The following is a 17,016-nucleotide window of genomic DNA, read 5'->3' as shown; positions in this document are numbered from 1 at the left end:
TATTGGGTAGACAGGGTTCCTCTATGCTCCATGGAATCCCCCTATAACACTTGGCCCTTAAGCGAGTTTTGACCTTCCATGGATCCCCCCAACATTAACTTGTCTAACTCCTCCTGACTCCTACCATGAACAAAACTCAGCCCCCTTTATTTCGGTAAATGGCCCAAATGATGACCCACTCTTTCCTTTCTTTGGAGGAGGATTCCTCCCTATAGGAGGTGTGAAAATCCCTTCTTTTTGAATCCCGTGGTCTGACTCTGTTCACTTGTTTGCCTTGGCGTGTCATTCATTACTCTTTCTATACCCTGAGTAGCTTCTCACTAACTCTCGAAATCGACTGAAAAGTGCATAGCCACCAAAATTAATTTCAGCTCCTGCCTAAGTTCCATCCCGAAATCGTTCCAACTCGATGATGCTTCAGTGGAAAGATGGGTGGTGGCAAAGATAGATAAAATCCCTGGAACCTCCTTTCATACTCCAAGACAGTCATATTCCCCTGTTTCAAATCCAGGAACTCATGCTCTTTCTCTTTTCAGTGCTGCCAGGAGTAATAGCCGTTCCTCGAATTCTTTCTCGAAAGTTTCCCCCACCTCAAATATTCTCCTGCCCTTCTTTCTCTAATGGTCTCTCCACCAGGAGTGGGCACTCTCCCGTTAACAGCTGGGTCACACAATCTACTCGAGTTTCCTCTAGCACCCTGCATCTGATCTATAAACCCTTTCTGACGCTTCCTCAACCAATGCCCTGCTACTTCGGCGTCTTTCTTCCCCTGAATTAGGTCATGCAAACCCATTTCTCGCATGCCCTTCACCCATTGGACCAGGGTGATTACTCTTTCTGCCCGAGGAGATAGAATTGGATGCACCTGCAGCCATCCCTGCTGCTACTATTGCCTTGACCAGATTGCTCGAGAAAATGTGGGGTCCGAATAGGGATTTGGGGTGACCGTTGATGTCACTGGGCGGTGGCCTGTCTTCTGATTCCTTGGCCACACTGGTGTTTCAGCCTGACGACACTTCTACCCGAGAAGTGACAGGGTCACCCAGATGTCCCCCTGAATCTCCCCTCTCTAAATGGGCTGACGCCATAGATTGATGGGAGGTAGTGCCCATTAATGGGTCCTTTCGGACTTCATCCCCAGAAGTGAGTGTCATACTCTCTTCCTTGCACAAGGGATGGAACAGCCCTGGCGGCTTGCTGTGTACGAGCCATCCTGCAACATTTTTCCAAAATCACATTAGTATTTCAATCCCTGAAACTTCAACCAAATGCTCTGATACCAACTGTAACAACCCTAATTTTTCTATTAGTTTATTCGTTAATCTCTCCCCCTATAAAGGGTAGATGAAGCAATTTTTATTTTTTTTTACTAGCCGAAATTTCGTTAGAATTTCGGCAGAGTCTCCTCTATACCGGGAGATCCCAAGTTATCAACAATGTACCTGCACACATTTTGAATCACATCTCATCCACAATCACATCCATGTTTAGTACAATTAACTACATAACTCATTCTAGATTATGCTCAGGACCATATTCATTCCCAAACTCCATCTTACATCACATACACAAGTTAATAATTAAAAGAGCCAATTTCAACACGAAATTTCATATAAATATATATAGACACAACATAGTTTAATATTCTAACATAGTCTAGTACATTCTAATATCCCAAGCATAGGTTGATACATTTAATATTTCAGAAACAAAATATTACGAATCAGAGTATTTCATATAGGTTACATGTTTACTGCATGACAAAATTTACACCACAAATCCCTAAGTTCCTAACTTATACGGAAAGAGATCAAAGAACTTTAAATCTATTCCTGACGTGAATGGGAGGGACCTGCAAAAATAAAATAAATTTTCCATATAATAAAAAACAAATGATTAAAATACAAGCAATTTACAAAATAAAATTAAACAAACATATATATCTACTTAAAATCATATGAGATTCTAAATACAACCACAAACCCCTTTTTATGGTTATATAAGAATTCTTTACCCTTTTTATGGTTGTATTTAGAATTCTTTATTCTTCATCTCTCTCTCTCTCTTTTTTTTTTTTTTTTTTCTGTTAACTACTTCTCCCCCCCCCATCAGAAGGACTATTGCTGACACCAATGACCTCCATTAGTGTCTTAGTGCCTGAATTCCTAGAACAACTAATTAGTTTCATGAAAAATGCCGACACAAATGTAAACATTTGTGTCATTAATTATTTTTAAAAACTACAATAGTTTAATCAATTATTTTCCATATTACCTTGGGAGGTTCTCAGGTATGCCGATGTCAAAAATCTTGACATCATTAGCTTTCACCTCGGGAAAGCTAATCAAGTTTATAAATTTTGCCGATATCGACGTCACGTGCTGATATCATTAACTATTCTGAAACCGAATAGTTAATCAATTTTATAAATTTTGCTGATATCGACGTCACGTGCCGATATCATTAACTATTCTGAAACCGAATAGTTAATCAAGTATAATATTTTTCCTCTCACGTACCAGTAATGCCCGATGTTATCCAGCTTGGTTAACATCATTAGCCTCCCCTATCAGGGACAAACAAATCAAATTCAAGAAACAATCATTACCAAAATTCCTTGTTACGATCTATTTCCTCCAAAAGAACCCATAAATTAAATCTAGTTCTCCGTTCCATTTTATTTTTTGTCATTTAACCTTTCCTTTCCCTTTTTTTTTTCCCCTCATCAATAAAGCACCAAATTTTTAATATAGTTCAAAAGTTAGTTAAAATAATTATTAATTAGAGAAGATATAAGTACCAAATACCTACCTGTTGTGGACGCTCGACTTGCGTTCTCCTGTGGTTGCTGTACTCCTCCTGCGGTTCCTCCTGAAACCACAAACACCCATCATTATTCCATATTAATCCACATATCACACGCAACATCAACATTGAAAAGAATATTCATTTCTCCTTTACCAAGTCTTTTCTTTCTCATCACTTACATTCCTCATTATTATCCTTTAACTTTTCAGCTCATTAGTAGTCCAAGTGGACATCATAAATTCAATTTTTGATTACAGTTTATTCTTTCTGAAGATCAAGACACACTTTATGAAAGGCGAGAAAATAAATTCTACACTTGATATGGCTAAATTTCATCGTTTTATCAACTTGGCCGAATCTGCCAACAGGGGTGGCAGCTCGACCTCTCCTCGGTTTTTTATTTGTATCTGGAGTTCTAGGACTCCAAATTAGGCGAGGTCAGATTCGTTGGAAAGCTAACACTCCTAGCTACACTTCTATAAGGGGACCCTCCCTGAATTTTGTAGTTTTCAGGTCCAAAATCCCCCCAGGAAACAGGGCAACGAACCTGCCCTGTTTTGCTAATAGAGAAGGTATCTCCATTTCATCTTAAATCCCTGCTTCCTCATCAGTCACAGCCATGCCTTCCCTTTATTCATGGCATTCCCGTCTCCTTTTATGTCCTCTTAAGGTCACTGGTACCAAATTAATTAATTAAGCACATCATAAGTTCTCATTCCCTCTCTGCTGTATCCAGCAGAGAACGTGGCCAAGGGAACCAAGAGTTCCCTTCCTCTCTTTTATGCACTCGTTTCTTCTTCTTCTTTAAGGCACTTAGATTAATCTAATCCATTTAACCTCACTCATTTCTGCATTTTCCCAACATTTTATGTTAAAGAAACCTAATTCCCAATTCAAGAAAGGCATAAACTTCTAATCAAATTGAAGTTGATTTCATAGAAATTGGAATTATAACTCCTTACTTGGATGGAAATCTAAACTTTACTTCACAAATTTTAGAAGAATCTTAGCCTTCTTCTCCTTGTATGTTGTCAGCCACTCTTCCCCCTCTTTTCTTCACCAATTCTTCACTTTTCTTCTTGTTAATTCTTCCACCCGATTGTGTTCCTCCACTTAATAATTCCAAGGCTTATTTGGGTTCACTAATTTTAGGTGTTTACTCCAAGTTTTGATGAAAGAAAAATCTGAAATTCTCCCCCACCTTATTCTTATTATCAGCCGGCCATGGATGAGAGAAGGGATGGGTATTTAGAGTCTCATCTCTTCTAAATTCCATTTTGTCCCCATCTTTCACCCCTTTTTTTTTCTTCTTTTTTTTTAGTATTATTTTATTATTATTTTTTTGCTTTATTTTATATTATAACAACATTTGGAATTATTATAAACCTCCCCCTCTTTGTATACTTTATTCTCGGGCTTCACAGCTTATGTTTTGCTTTCATTAATATCAAGTTTATGCACTTCATTTCTTTTCCTTTACTTAGTTAACTTCTTTCTCATTTATGTTCTTATCTTGTTCATTTATGTTTCTTTCTTTCATTATGTTTAGCTAAGTTAATTGTGTCAATGTGAAAAGGGTACACTAATGGTGTAAGAATAAGTATAATATAAACTTAACATGGACCTTAACGTTGGATACTAACATGTTTTATACTTGTTATCTTGTTCACTTTTAATACTTTGCTTGTTAAATGGTTAATCTAGATTTATGTTGTATAACACTTGGTACAACAAATACTTGGCACTTTCATAGCCCATACTATATGGTATAACCGACACCTGAGCTATGAAAGGAACTTGATTTGTTGTTAACATAAGTTATAATCATGAATGCCTGCCAACATTTACAAGTATTAGCTTTATTCGAATAAGATAACTAATGTAATCATGTTAACAATTTATAATCTGATTGGAACCTCCTTTATGTGTGGTTTCCAATTGAGTAATAAGAGTTTATACTATACTTGTTTGAAGTACCATTAGTGGATCCTCTAACCTTGACATTTGTTTTTATCATTGTTTAATCCTTACATCAATTGTACATCTCAAAGCTCTCTTTATTATTACTATTACTATTATTAATATTAGTACTACTACTACTATTATTATTACTATTATAATTAAAATTAGTATTACTACTAATTGTTATTATTATTATTAATTATTATTATTACTATTATTGTTATTATTGTTGTTATTGTTGTTGTATTGTTATTTATAATTTATACAATTAACCTCTCTGTGGTTCGACCCCGGTCTTGCTGGGTTATTTATTACTTCGACACTCCTACACTTGGAAGAAGACATCAAGCTTTTGGTCGTGTCAGAAAACTCAAGAGATCTGGTTTTGTTCATGAAAATTGAAACTTTTAATGCAATCACATATTTTGTTTTAAACAATTCCCATCAAGGTGTTTCAAAGGTTTTCATGATGATACCACTTAATGTTGGGCTTTGGTTCACTATGTACCCATATGTGCGCTTTGTGCGCTTCTTGCCCCTAGTGTGGTGTGCAAAAACATGTCAAGTTTAGATTTGGTTTGGTTCTCTCCAATTTGGAATTGATGGAGTCATCTTGAGCATATTATGATTCCTTAGTCATGTGTAAAAGAGTTATTTGAAGTAAAAGATTTTGAATGCTATGAGATCATGCGCTTTATGAAGAAAATGTTTTTTATAGAGAGAATTCATGGCTGAACTTTATTTTATTGATCGGGAAGCATAATATTTCTTTATAGAATCAGCATTCACAGGTCTAACTAGATCTTCTCCATCCATTCTAGATAACAATAAAGCTCCTCCTGAGAACGCTTTCTTTACCACCAAAGGGCCCTCATTGTTTGGCACCTATTTATTCTGATCTTCTCCTGGTAAAAGGCAATATTTTCTTCAGTATAAGATCTCCTTCGTGGAATCCTCGAGGTTGAACCTTCTTATCGTATGGTTTGGCCATCTTTGATGATGACAGATTGCAGCTATCCTCTTTTCACTTATTAGATTCAACTATTCATATCTAACTTTTACCCATTCCACCTCTTCTAAACTTAGAGTCTACCAATACTCTTAATGAGGGGTTTTCCACTTCTAAAGGCATCATCGCCTTCATTCCATATACCAAAGTGTACGGGGTGGCTTCTGTTGGAGTTCAAATCGCTGTGCGATATGCATGAAGAGCAAATGACAACATCTTATACCAATCCTTATAAGTGATCACTATCTTCTAAATAATCCTTTTTGAAATTCTTGTTAGCAGCTTCTACTACGCCATTCATAAAGCCTATTACCAGGGAAGAGTATTTCAAGAGTTTGCGACTCGTAAATCACAATGAGAAGGGACAAAAATTTAGAAATCTAAGAAAAATCAGGGCGCTTTAAAAGCCTATTTTTGCCTTAATGTTTCATACCCTTACGGCTCGTAAACCGTGAGAGTAAAAAATTAAAATGTCCTCGATTATAACCGAGGCTTCTTTCAAGGATGTTTAATGACTTATTATTCCCAGAAAATTATTTTGGATATTTACCACTTAAGGTTTCTATATCCAAATATTAATAGTGAATAATAACAAGTTATTCCCAATAATATTTTGGATATTCATCCCTTTGGGATTTCTTTATCCAAACATTAACGGTGAATAATAAATGAATTCCCCCCAAAATAAGATTTTTGTATTTTTGGAATATTGGCCAATACCCTTTAGAGTTTTACAAACATGTTGTAAAATCAACAAATGCAAGAAAAATAATTTTTGTTGTGTTTAAGAAATCCATGCAAAAACACACTTTTAAAAACTTCCAATATTTTTTTTTAAAGAACATTCAAATCATGTTAGGGTATTGGCCGTATGCAACACACAAAAATATTTTTTTATATTTTCTTTGTCACAAACACAAACATTACATTCAATCACAATTAAAGTTAAAAAAACTACATATTAGTCAAATTCTTAAGGCTTTAATAAATCAGTTTATTAAATCCCAAAAAATATATAGAAACATATTCTTATATTTTCACGGGAAATACAACATGATTTTATTTATCCTTCAGATACTTGACTATATACAAATTAAAACATTAAATTCATTTTTTTTCTTTTTAATTTTATAATTCAATAACATACATAAAAAATACAAACACACACATAACTCTCTTTTTTTATTACTATTATTTTTTCCCCACATTTACAAGTTACAAATCATAAAAATTCAAAATAAATCAAACAAAACATTACACAATTCAAAAATTACATAATAGCCCCTAAAAAATCCAGGAAAACTGATGGGAAGGCTTCTACACTACAAAAACAGTGGCAGCGCGTCTCCTCCATGCGCCGCCACCACTGGCAGCGCGTGAACCCACGTGCTGCCGCGAGGAAGAAACTGGAAACAATGGGATCTGGCTCACCATCACCTATAAAAGAAGAAAAAAACATAGGCAGTCGATTTTATTTGGGTATTTTCTAGATCCATTTAAAGCATTCTGTTCTCTCCTCCCGGTTTGTTCTACTTTCTTCCGATGTCAGATTGGGCGATTGGGGTAGCTATAGGGCTAGCGTTGCTGCTGTGCGCATGGCCGCTGAAGCTGCTCTTGAGATGGGAGTGGTTGTTCGGTTTGTGATGGGGCTGTGTGGTCTGTCGTGTTTAGGTCGCTGTGGGAGGCGAAGAGCTAGGTCTGCTATTGACCGGTTGCTGTGAAGGAGACTGAAGGAGAAGAAGATCTATTGAAATGGGGGGAGCTCCACTGGTTTCTGTGAAGGCCTAATGGGTCAACGCCTGTGAGGGGAGAGCTGGAGATCGTGGCTGAGGGGTTGTGGTGGCTCAGGAGAAGATGGGTTGCCGAGTCTGTCGAGTTAGCGAGGACACCACTGCTAGGAGGAGGAGCTAATGGAAAAAATCAGAGGGGAAAATGGCAGGTGAGGGGCTAAAGGTTTGTGTTGGTTTGGGAGAGAAACGAGAGGATGTTGGGGAAGCGGTGGCTGCTGGAGGCTTGGGGTTTAGCTCTTGGTCTATTTGGCTGGCGGTAGACAAAAGAGAGTGCAGGGGCAGTAAGCGGGGAAGATGAAGGGGAGAGTGAGGTGTTCTGGTGAAGGGGAAGAAACGTCCAGGAGGTGGTCTGTGGAGCTGAGCCACAAAGAGGGAAGGTCTGGTGATGGCTGTTAGAGGCTGTGAGAGAAGAAGAAGGTGGGGGAATGGGCGGCGACTGTTTTTTTTTTTTTTTAAGAGAGGAGGGGTTGTGGCTAAGGAAGAGAAACGAGTTTTTTTTTTTGTTTGGCTCTCCTTTTCTAAAAAATTGCCCCTTTTTGAATATTTTTGTCCCCGTGTGCATGTGGCTGGAGGGTCATTTATATAAAAAATCTCTACACGTGTTATTTAAAGAAATATTGCAATAATTATTGCAGAGATTGTCTTCTATAACCAGCACCAACAAATCCTATATAAATGGTATTCTATATTGCAGTGATTATTTTCCATAACCAGCACAAATCAAATCATATATCTATGGTATTTTATATTACAGTAATTATATATGATTCAATAATTATCTCCTTGACATATTGCTTCCTTAATATTAGCCCTGATGCTTTATGTTATCGCCACACATAAACCCTTATTATTATTTTTTAAAAAAAAAAAAATTTATCAAAACATGGGTCAAAAATTGGGTAGCAACAAATCCGAAGGAGTTTACTTATCTATGAGTATAAAATAGGACCACTGGAGTAGTAGTCTTCTCGTGGATCTTTGAAAAAGTCTCATATTACGATGGTGGTACCTTATCATGTATCACTTTTTAATAATTTTCTCCTGACCCTTTGCAACAACAAATTGATTTTGTTGTTAAAGTTTTTCGGATTTCACTTTGCTATGCAAATTCTCACACAAAGGCATATGAATAGATGAAGGATTTTCTAACATATTCATGGATTCAACACTCTCTTTGTTATTAATTTTTGAGTTAAACTTCTTTTTCTTCTTTAAAGTGCTGCATTATTAATTTTTGTTGTTGTTTGCCCGCCGCCCATAATGGTTTAGAACTATTACACCAAACCACAAGACTTAGGGAGCACTGGTCTAGCTTCTGCTTTTTGTGTTGTCCAAGTGATGGTGTTTATTGTTTGAGGTTTTCTTATCTTCTCTACAGAGTATAGTAATGCATTTTTCTATAGTGATATATGGTTATCTCTCTGTATTTGTTGATCATTGATGTAGATTGCCTACCACATTGTTGATAATTTGCTTTTGTCCTTCACTGCAAGTGGTTTTATCCTTTCTGGATGCCTGTGAAGGATTCCTTCGGTTATATTTGTTTGGTGGTTGCATTTCCTGTTTGAATCTTAGGTAGTGCAGTCTATCTTTTGAAATATCTTGTCAAGAGCTACTGATTTTGCAATATTGATCTCTCTCCTGGTTTGTTTATAAATCTTCCTTTCCTAATGCAATAAATATATTCATTTAAAAGGGGAAAAAAGTCAAATTATTAATTACTATGATGGTAATTTGTCTTCCTTTGTTTCCTTTCCCCACCTGCTTTCTTCAGAGGTATGCACCATTAGGTTCCATAGGTTTATAGAAGATTAAGACTGAGGTTCTCAAGAATCTAATTGTTAAAATGATTGCTAAGAAATTAGGAAAATCTCCAGCACAAGTGGCTTTTCGTTGGGGACTACAAATGGGCTACAATGTGCTATCTAAAAGCATAAATGAGGCAAGAATCATGGAAAACATTGACATTTTTTACTAGTCTATTCCTAAAGACTTATTTTCCAAGCTCTTTGAAATTGAGCAGGCAAGTGACAAGGTTCTCTCTCAATGTTTTATGCATGTGCAGGTTTATGTGCACTTGCTCTACCTAATATATATTTTTTCTTGAGCTGCACTACACCTACTATATATCTGATAATTGTAGTTCTGAGTAAGTAATAGTTTACTACGGTTATATAAAAATTTGCTTGAATCAGCCTGCAAGATTTTATGGGTTTGGTCATGCAAGTGTTCTGTTGCATTAATGCACTTAGGCTCATGTTTTACCTGCTTGATGAATCTTAGGGTCACATACTGGCTCTCTGAATTTATCAAGTAATTTCACGCAACTAAATCATTCATGAGCTATAAAAAGTAATTTACTTCCTTCAAAATGATTGACCATATAATTTAAACATGTAAGAAAGGCTTGTTATAGGAACTACTTTTGTACATGGGAGTTATGGTGCATACAGGACATTGGATGAACTCTGGGATGGTGAAATGTGAGAAGATTCTAGGTGTAAAAACACTAGATTTTCCTTTTTAGCTGCTTGTCTCTCACATTACTCAATTTTCAAAATGTTTTCCAGTTCTTAATTATTAGAGCAACAATATGTTGAATAAAAGAACATGTGGACAATATGTTGCTATATATTTTTTCAGCAGCAAAGCCACTTGATTACATTTCAGTCATGGAAGTTCACCAAAATAATATCAAGAAATGTATTTATTATAAATATATGAAAACATATTCACAAGACATTTTACCATCAAAATCAAGTGTGTGCATAGCAGTGTAGTAGTTATCTAAGCATTTATGGAGGTGGCAATGAACAGTTAGATCCCAAGTATCCATGCTTTGAGGAAGAGAGCATTATTCTTTTCTTTTTTTCAGTAATTTTTTCATGGAAATGGAAAGAGGAGTCATCAGATTCTGAAAGAGAGAGAGAGAGATCTCTTCGTTAGCGACAATCCTAATCATAAAAAATATTAAAATTGGTGTCAACGAGTTTCATTAGATGAAGGGAGTCTTACAATGGTTGTTTTAAGCCTCAATATAACGTAAAAAACTAGATCTAGGTCAAGGATGTAATATTTTTCTCGGATTGTTTTACTGGTATAAATCTTTTTTTAGTTCATTAGGTTGATAAGGTTGGTTTCTTGGTGTTTTAAGGGTGTTTGTAGGGTGTTTTGTGGTTGAAAAACAAGTTTTTTTTTTGGTAAAAAAACCCGCAAACCCAAATTTCCAACCTCCAAAATGGTTGTTAGATTTTGGGCTGACAGACAACACGTCGTCTCCTACAACAAGCAACATGTCATCTATCAAAAAAAAAAAATTAATTTTTATTTCAGAAGCAAAGCCACTTGATTACATTTTAGTCATGGAAGTTCACCAAAATCATATCAAGAAATGTATTTATTATAAATAGATGAAAACATATTCATAAGACATTCTGCCTTAAAATCTAGTGCGTTCATGGCAGCGCAACAGTTATCCCAACATATATGGAGGTGGCAATGAACAGTTGGATCCCAAATATCCAACAAAAGAGAAGAACACTGATTAGTACTTAAAAGTGTATTTTTATCAAGGTTTTATATTATTATTTTGCACTTGAAGTATCAATAACTCCTTAACTAAAGCATGTTTTATAATAACATATCTATTATATAAAGATATCTTTAATTTATGGTAAAATATTCATCTTAAATGCAAGCCTATCACATAAATGAAAGGATTGATTGATGAGTTTAAATACTGAAATTGAAAGGACAAAGAGAGGGCCAAAATTAGAAAAGAGATGCTGGTGCAGTCTAAACTAGAACACTATTCGGTAATTGGGTCATATCTGGAGTTGTAGATCTCGGATTTAGGTCTGATTTACATGGATGGAAAGGTAAGACATAGGCCTACAACTTTCATAGGAGTCTAAGATTTAAAAAGGTTGTTTTCAAGTCCAAATTATAGTAACAATGGAGAAGTTTGAATCTGTCCTGCAGCCCAGAAATTGTTCAGTGTTCAGCCCATATCTTGAATTCTAGAAGTCCAAATGACCTCAATTTCTTTTTCTAGAAAGATAAGACAATTTCCTACAACTTTCATGAGTACAAATGGTTCCAATTCTGATATTAGCAATGATGTTTTGTTCAGACAAGAAAATAAGGATTTTCACCAAGTCAAGAGTTGGTCACCCACTCAACAATTAGTCATCAAATTAATAGTTCCAAATTTTGGCCTATAAAAGGAGGCATTTGCCATGCATTTAGGCATCTTGGTTGTTCAGATCAAGATCATGCTCTTTATTTCTTTCTTTATATTTTTGTAATGTTTAAGTTTTATTTCATGTTATATTTTCCTTAATCTCTTGTTTATGCTTTTCATTTCCTTTACTATACTTATGTTCTTACGTTGTTTATTTATGTTTATCTTCTTCATTATTTTTAGCTAAGTTTATTATGTCAAGGTGAAAAGGTTTCACTAATGGTGTTAGAATATGTATAATATAAACTCAACGTGTACTTTAATGTTTATATCAAATAAAGTTTGTTATTAACATGTCTTATCTTTTTATTTTATCAACTATTAATACCTTGCTTGTTAAATGGTTAATCTAGATTTATGTTATATAACACTTGGTACGCAAATGCTTGGCACTTTCATAGCCAACCGTATGGTATAACCTACACCTGTGCTATGAAAGGATCTTGATGTGTTGTTAACATAAGTTAGCATCATGAATTCCTGACAATATTTAAAAGTTTGGTGTTACTTAAATAAGATAATTAATATGATCATCTTAAAAATTTAGAATGAAGTATTAAGGATAAATCATCCGATTGGAACCTCCTTTGTGTGTGGTTTCCAGTTGATTAATAAAAAGAGTTTATACTATACTTATTTCTATTACTATTAGTGGATTCTCTAACCTTGACATTTTTTTTTATCATTATTGAATCCTCACATTAATCTTACATCTCAAAGTTCTTTTTAACTTATTATTATTATTTATAATTTATATAGTTAACCTCCTTATGGTTCGACCCTGATCTTGCCAGGTTATTTATTACTTCAACACTCCTGCACTTGAGAGAAGACATCAATTTTTTGGTCGTGTCACCTCCTGTCTTAGCTCTTCAACGAGACCAATCTGGCTTGACCATGGAGTTCAATATCAAGACAATAATCGTTGGATAGTAATAGTCCAATGTTTGAGCAATTTTGACTCTCTTAGAAACAAAAATGGGTTCTCCTTCCCTAGATAACTTGTAGCCTCCTGTCTTCGCTTTCCAACGAGACCCAATCTAGATTCAAATGGAGTTATATAACTCTCGATATAGTTAACAATCTGAGTAGAGGTCGGACAACAACATTTCAATATCAAGACAGTAACCATTAGATAGTAATAGTCCAATGTTTGAGCAGTTTTGACGGACTTAGAGGCCAACTGGGTTCTCCTTTCCTAAGGAACTTGTAGCCTCCTGTCTTAGCTTTCCAATAAGACTAATTAACACGACCAAAAGATTGATGTCTTCTCCCAAGTGCAGGAGTGTCGAAAGTAATAAATAACCCAGCAAGACCGGGGTCGAACCATAGAGAGGTTAATTGTATAAATTATAAAATAACAATACAACAACAACAACAAACAACAACAACAATAAGAATAATAGTAATAGTAATAATAATATTAATAGTATAATAATAATAATAATACTCAGTACGTGGCGTTGTTATACCTGAGAATGATTTAAAAGATCGGGTCACAGGTTTCCAGCCTATATATTGTGTTTATGAAAAAATCAAAGTGATATATTATATAATATAAACAAATTTCTGATGTGAATGAAAAAGGGAAGACCAACAATGTCAGGATCCTTGATCAAACACAGAGCATACTTAACGCACATAAAATATAACAAGAATGTAAATAAATAATAATAATAATAATAATAAGGTAATAGTAGTAATAAAAAAAGAGAAGAGGAAGAAATTAATGAGAACTTTGAGATGGAAGATTACTGTAAGGATTAAACAATGATAAAAACAAATGTCAAGGTTAGAGGATCCACTAATAGTATTTCAAACAAGTATAGTAATAAACTCTTATTACTCAATTGGAAACCACACACAAAGGAAGTTCCAATTAGATTATAATTGTTAACATGATTACATTAATTATCTTGTTCAAGTAATGCCAATACTTGTAAATATTATCAGGTATTCATGGTAATAACTTATTTTAACAACAAATCAAGTTCCTTTCATAGCACAGGTGTAAGTTTATACCATACGGTTGAGTTATGAAAGTGCCAAGCATTTGTTGTACCAAGGGTTGTTCAACACAAATCTAGATTAACCATTTAACAAGCAAGGTATTAAAAGTGAGCAAGATAATAAATATAAACATGCTAGTATCAAGCATTAAAGTCCATATTGAGTTTATATTATACTTATTCTTACACCATTAGTGTAACCTTTTCACCTTGACATAATATATTTAGCTAAACATAATGAAAGAAAGAAACATAAATAACAAGATAAGAACATAATTATACAAATAAAGGAAAGGAAATGAAAAGCATAAACAAGAGATTAATATAACATCAAATAAAACTTAAACATTACAAAATACAAAAAAAGAGAGCAAGAGCATGATCTTGATTTGAACACCAAGATGCCTAAATGCATGGCAAATGGCTCCTTTTATAGGCCAAAAATTTGGAACTATTGATTTGATGAATAACTGTTGAGTGGGTGGCCACATCTTGACTTGGTGAAAATCATTATCTTCTTGTCTGAATAAAACATCATTGCTAACATCAGAACTGGAACCATATGTACTGATGAAAGTTCTAAGAAATTCTCTTAGCTTTCCAGGAAAAAAAAAGTTGAGGTCATTTGGACTTCTAGAACTCAAGATATGGGCTGAACACTGAACAGTGTCTAGGCTGCAGGACAGATTCGGACTTCTCTGTTGTTGCTATAATTTGGACTTGAAAACGGCCTTCTTAGATCTTGGTGTCCACATGAACGTTGTAGGCCTATGTCTTAACAAATCTGTGTAAAACATTGAGATCATTTGGACATCTAGAACTCGAGATATGACCCAATTACCGAACAGTGTTCCAGTTTGGACTGCACCAACATCTCTTTTCTAAGCTTCACCCTTCTTTATCTTCAAAATTTTAGTAGTTGAATTCATCAATCAATTCTTTGATTTATGTGAATAGGTTTGCATTTAAGATGAACATTTACCATATTATTAAGACATTTTTATAGTATCAGACTTGTTATTATAAAACATGCTTTAGTTAAGGAGTTATTGATACTTCATGTGCAAAATGATGATATATAAAACCTTGATAAAAAATGCACTTTTAAGTACTAATCATTAACAATCTGAGGAGAGGTCGTACAATAATAGTTCAATATCGATACAGTAACCGTTAGACAGTAATAGTCCAATGTTTGAGTAATTTTGACTTTCTTAGAGGCAAAAAAGGGTTCTCCTTCGTTCAGAGAACTTGTAGTCACGTGTCTTAGCTTTCCAATGAGATCGATCTCGCTTGAAATGGAGTTATATAACTCTCGATATAGTTAAATGTTTGAGTACAGGTCGGACAATAATAGTTTCAATAGCAAGACAGTAATAGTTGGATAGTAACAGTCCAATGTTTGAGCAATTTTGTCTGTCTTAGAGGCAGAAACGGGTTCTCCTTTCTTTAAAGAACTTATAGCCTCATGTCTTAGTTTTCTAACTAGATCAATAATCACTTGAAATGGAGTTCTATAACTCTAGATATTGTTAACAATCCAAGGAATAGGTTGAACAGTAACAATTCAATATGAAGACAATAACCGTAGGACAATACTAGGCCAATGTTTGAGAATTTTGACCGTCATAGATACAGAGCTGGGTTCTCATTCCTTTAGAGAACATGTAGCATCGTGTCTTAACTTTGTAATAAGACCAATCTCACTTGAAATGGAGTTCTATAACTCTAGATATAGTTAACAATCTGAGGAGACATCGGACAGTAACATTTCAATTTAAAGACTGTAACCGTTAGACAGCAACAGTCCAATGTTGAGAAATGTTGACTATCTTAGAGGCAGAACTAGATTCACCTTCATTCAAAGAACTTGTAGCCTCATGTCTTAGCTTTCCAACGAGACCAATATCGCTTGAAATGGAGTTCTATAACTTTAGATATAGTTAACAATCTAAGGAGAGGTTGGGGAGTAACAATTCAGTATCAAGACAGTAACTGTTGGACACTAACAATCCAATGTTTATTGATGAGCAATTTTAATTGTCTTAGAGACAGAACTTGGTTCTTTTTCATTTACAAAACTAGTAACCTCATGTTTTAGCTTTCTAACGAGACTAATCTCGCTTAAAATGGAGCTCAATAACTCTAGATATATTTAAAAAGCTAAGTAGAGGTCGAATAGTAATAGTTAAATATCACGACAGTAACCTTTGGACAGTAACAATCCAATGTTTGAGCAGCTTGACTCTCTTAGAGGCATAACTGGGTTCTCTTTCCTTCAGAGAACTTGTAGCTTCGTGTCTTTGTTTTCCAACAAGATCAATATCGCTTAAAATGGAGTTCTATAACTCTAGCTAAATAAAAATCTAAGTAGAGGTTAAACATGAATAGTTCAATATCAAGACAATAACAGTTGGACAATAATAGTCCAATGTTTGAGTTATTTTGACTGTCTTAGAGACAAAACTAGATTCTCCTACCATTAGAGATCTTGTAGCCTCGTGTCTTAGCTTTCCAACGAGACCAATCCTACTTGACATGGAGTTCTAATACTCTAGATATAGTTAACAATCTAAGAAGAGGTTGGAAAATAACATTTCAATATTGATATAGTAACCATTTGACAGTAACAGTCCAATGTTTTGAGAAATTTTTATTGTCTTTAAAGGAAGAACTCGGTTCTACTTCATTCAGAGAACTTTGTAACCTCGTGTCTTAGCTTTTATAACGAGACCAATCTCGCTTGAGATGGAGTTCTATAACTCTAGATATAGTTAACAATCTGAGGAGAGGTCGGATGGTAACAATTCAGTATCAAGACAATAACCGTTGGACACTAACAGTCCAATGTTTGTTGATGAGCAATTTTGATTGTCTTAGAGGCAGAACTTGGTTCTTTTTCATTTACACAACTAGTAACCTCATGTCTTAGCTTTCCAACGAGACCAATCTCGCTTGAAATAGAGCTCAATACCTCTAGATATATTAAAAAAGATAAGTAGAGGTCGGAACAGTAACAGTTGAATATCACGACAGTAACAATCCAATGTTTAAGCAGTCTTGACTCTCTTAGAGGCATAACTGGGTTCTCTTCCTTCAGAGAACTTGTAGCCTCGTGTCTTTGTTTCCACAATATCAATATTGCTTAAAATGGAGTTCTATAACCCTAGCTAAATAAAAATCTAAGTAGAGGTT

This window comes from Populus alba, chromosome 17 (assembly GCF_005239225.2).
Source record: "Populus alba chromosome 17, ASM523922v2, whole genome shotgun sequence".
In the NCBI taxonomy this organism is placed as follows: Eukaryota; Viridiplantae; Streptophyta; class Magnoliopsida; order Malpighiales; family Salicaceae; genus Populus; species Populus alba.
This window is presented reverse-complemented; position numbering follows the sequence as displayed.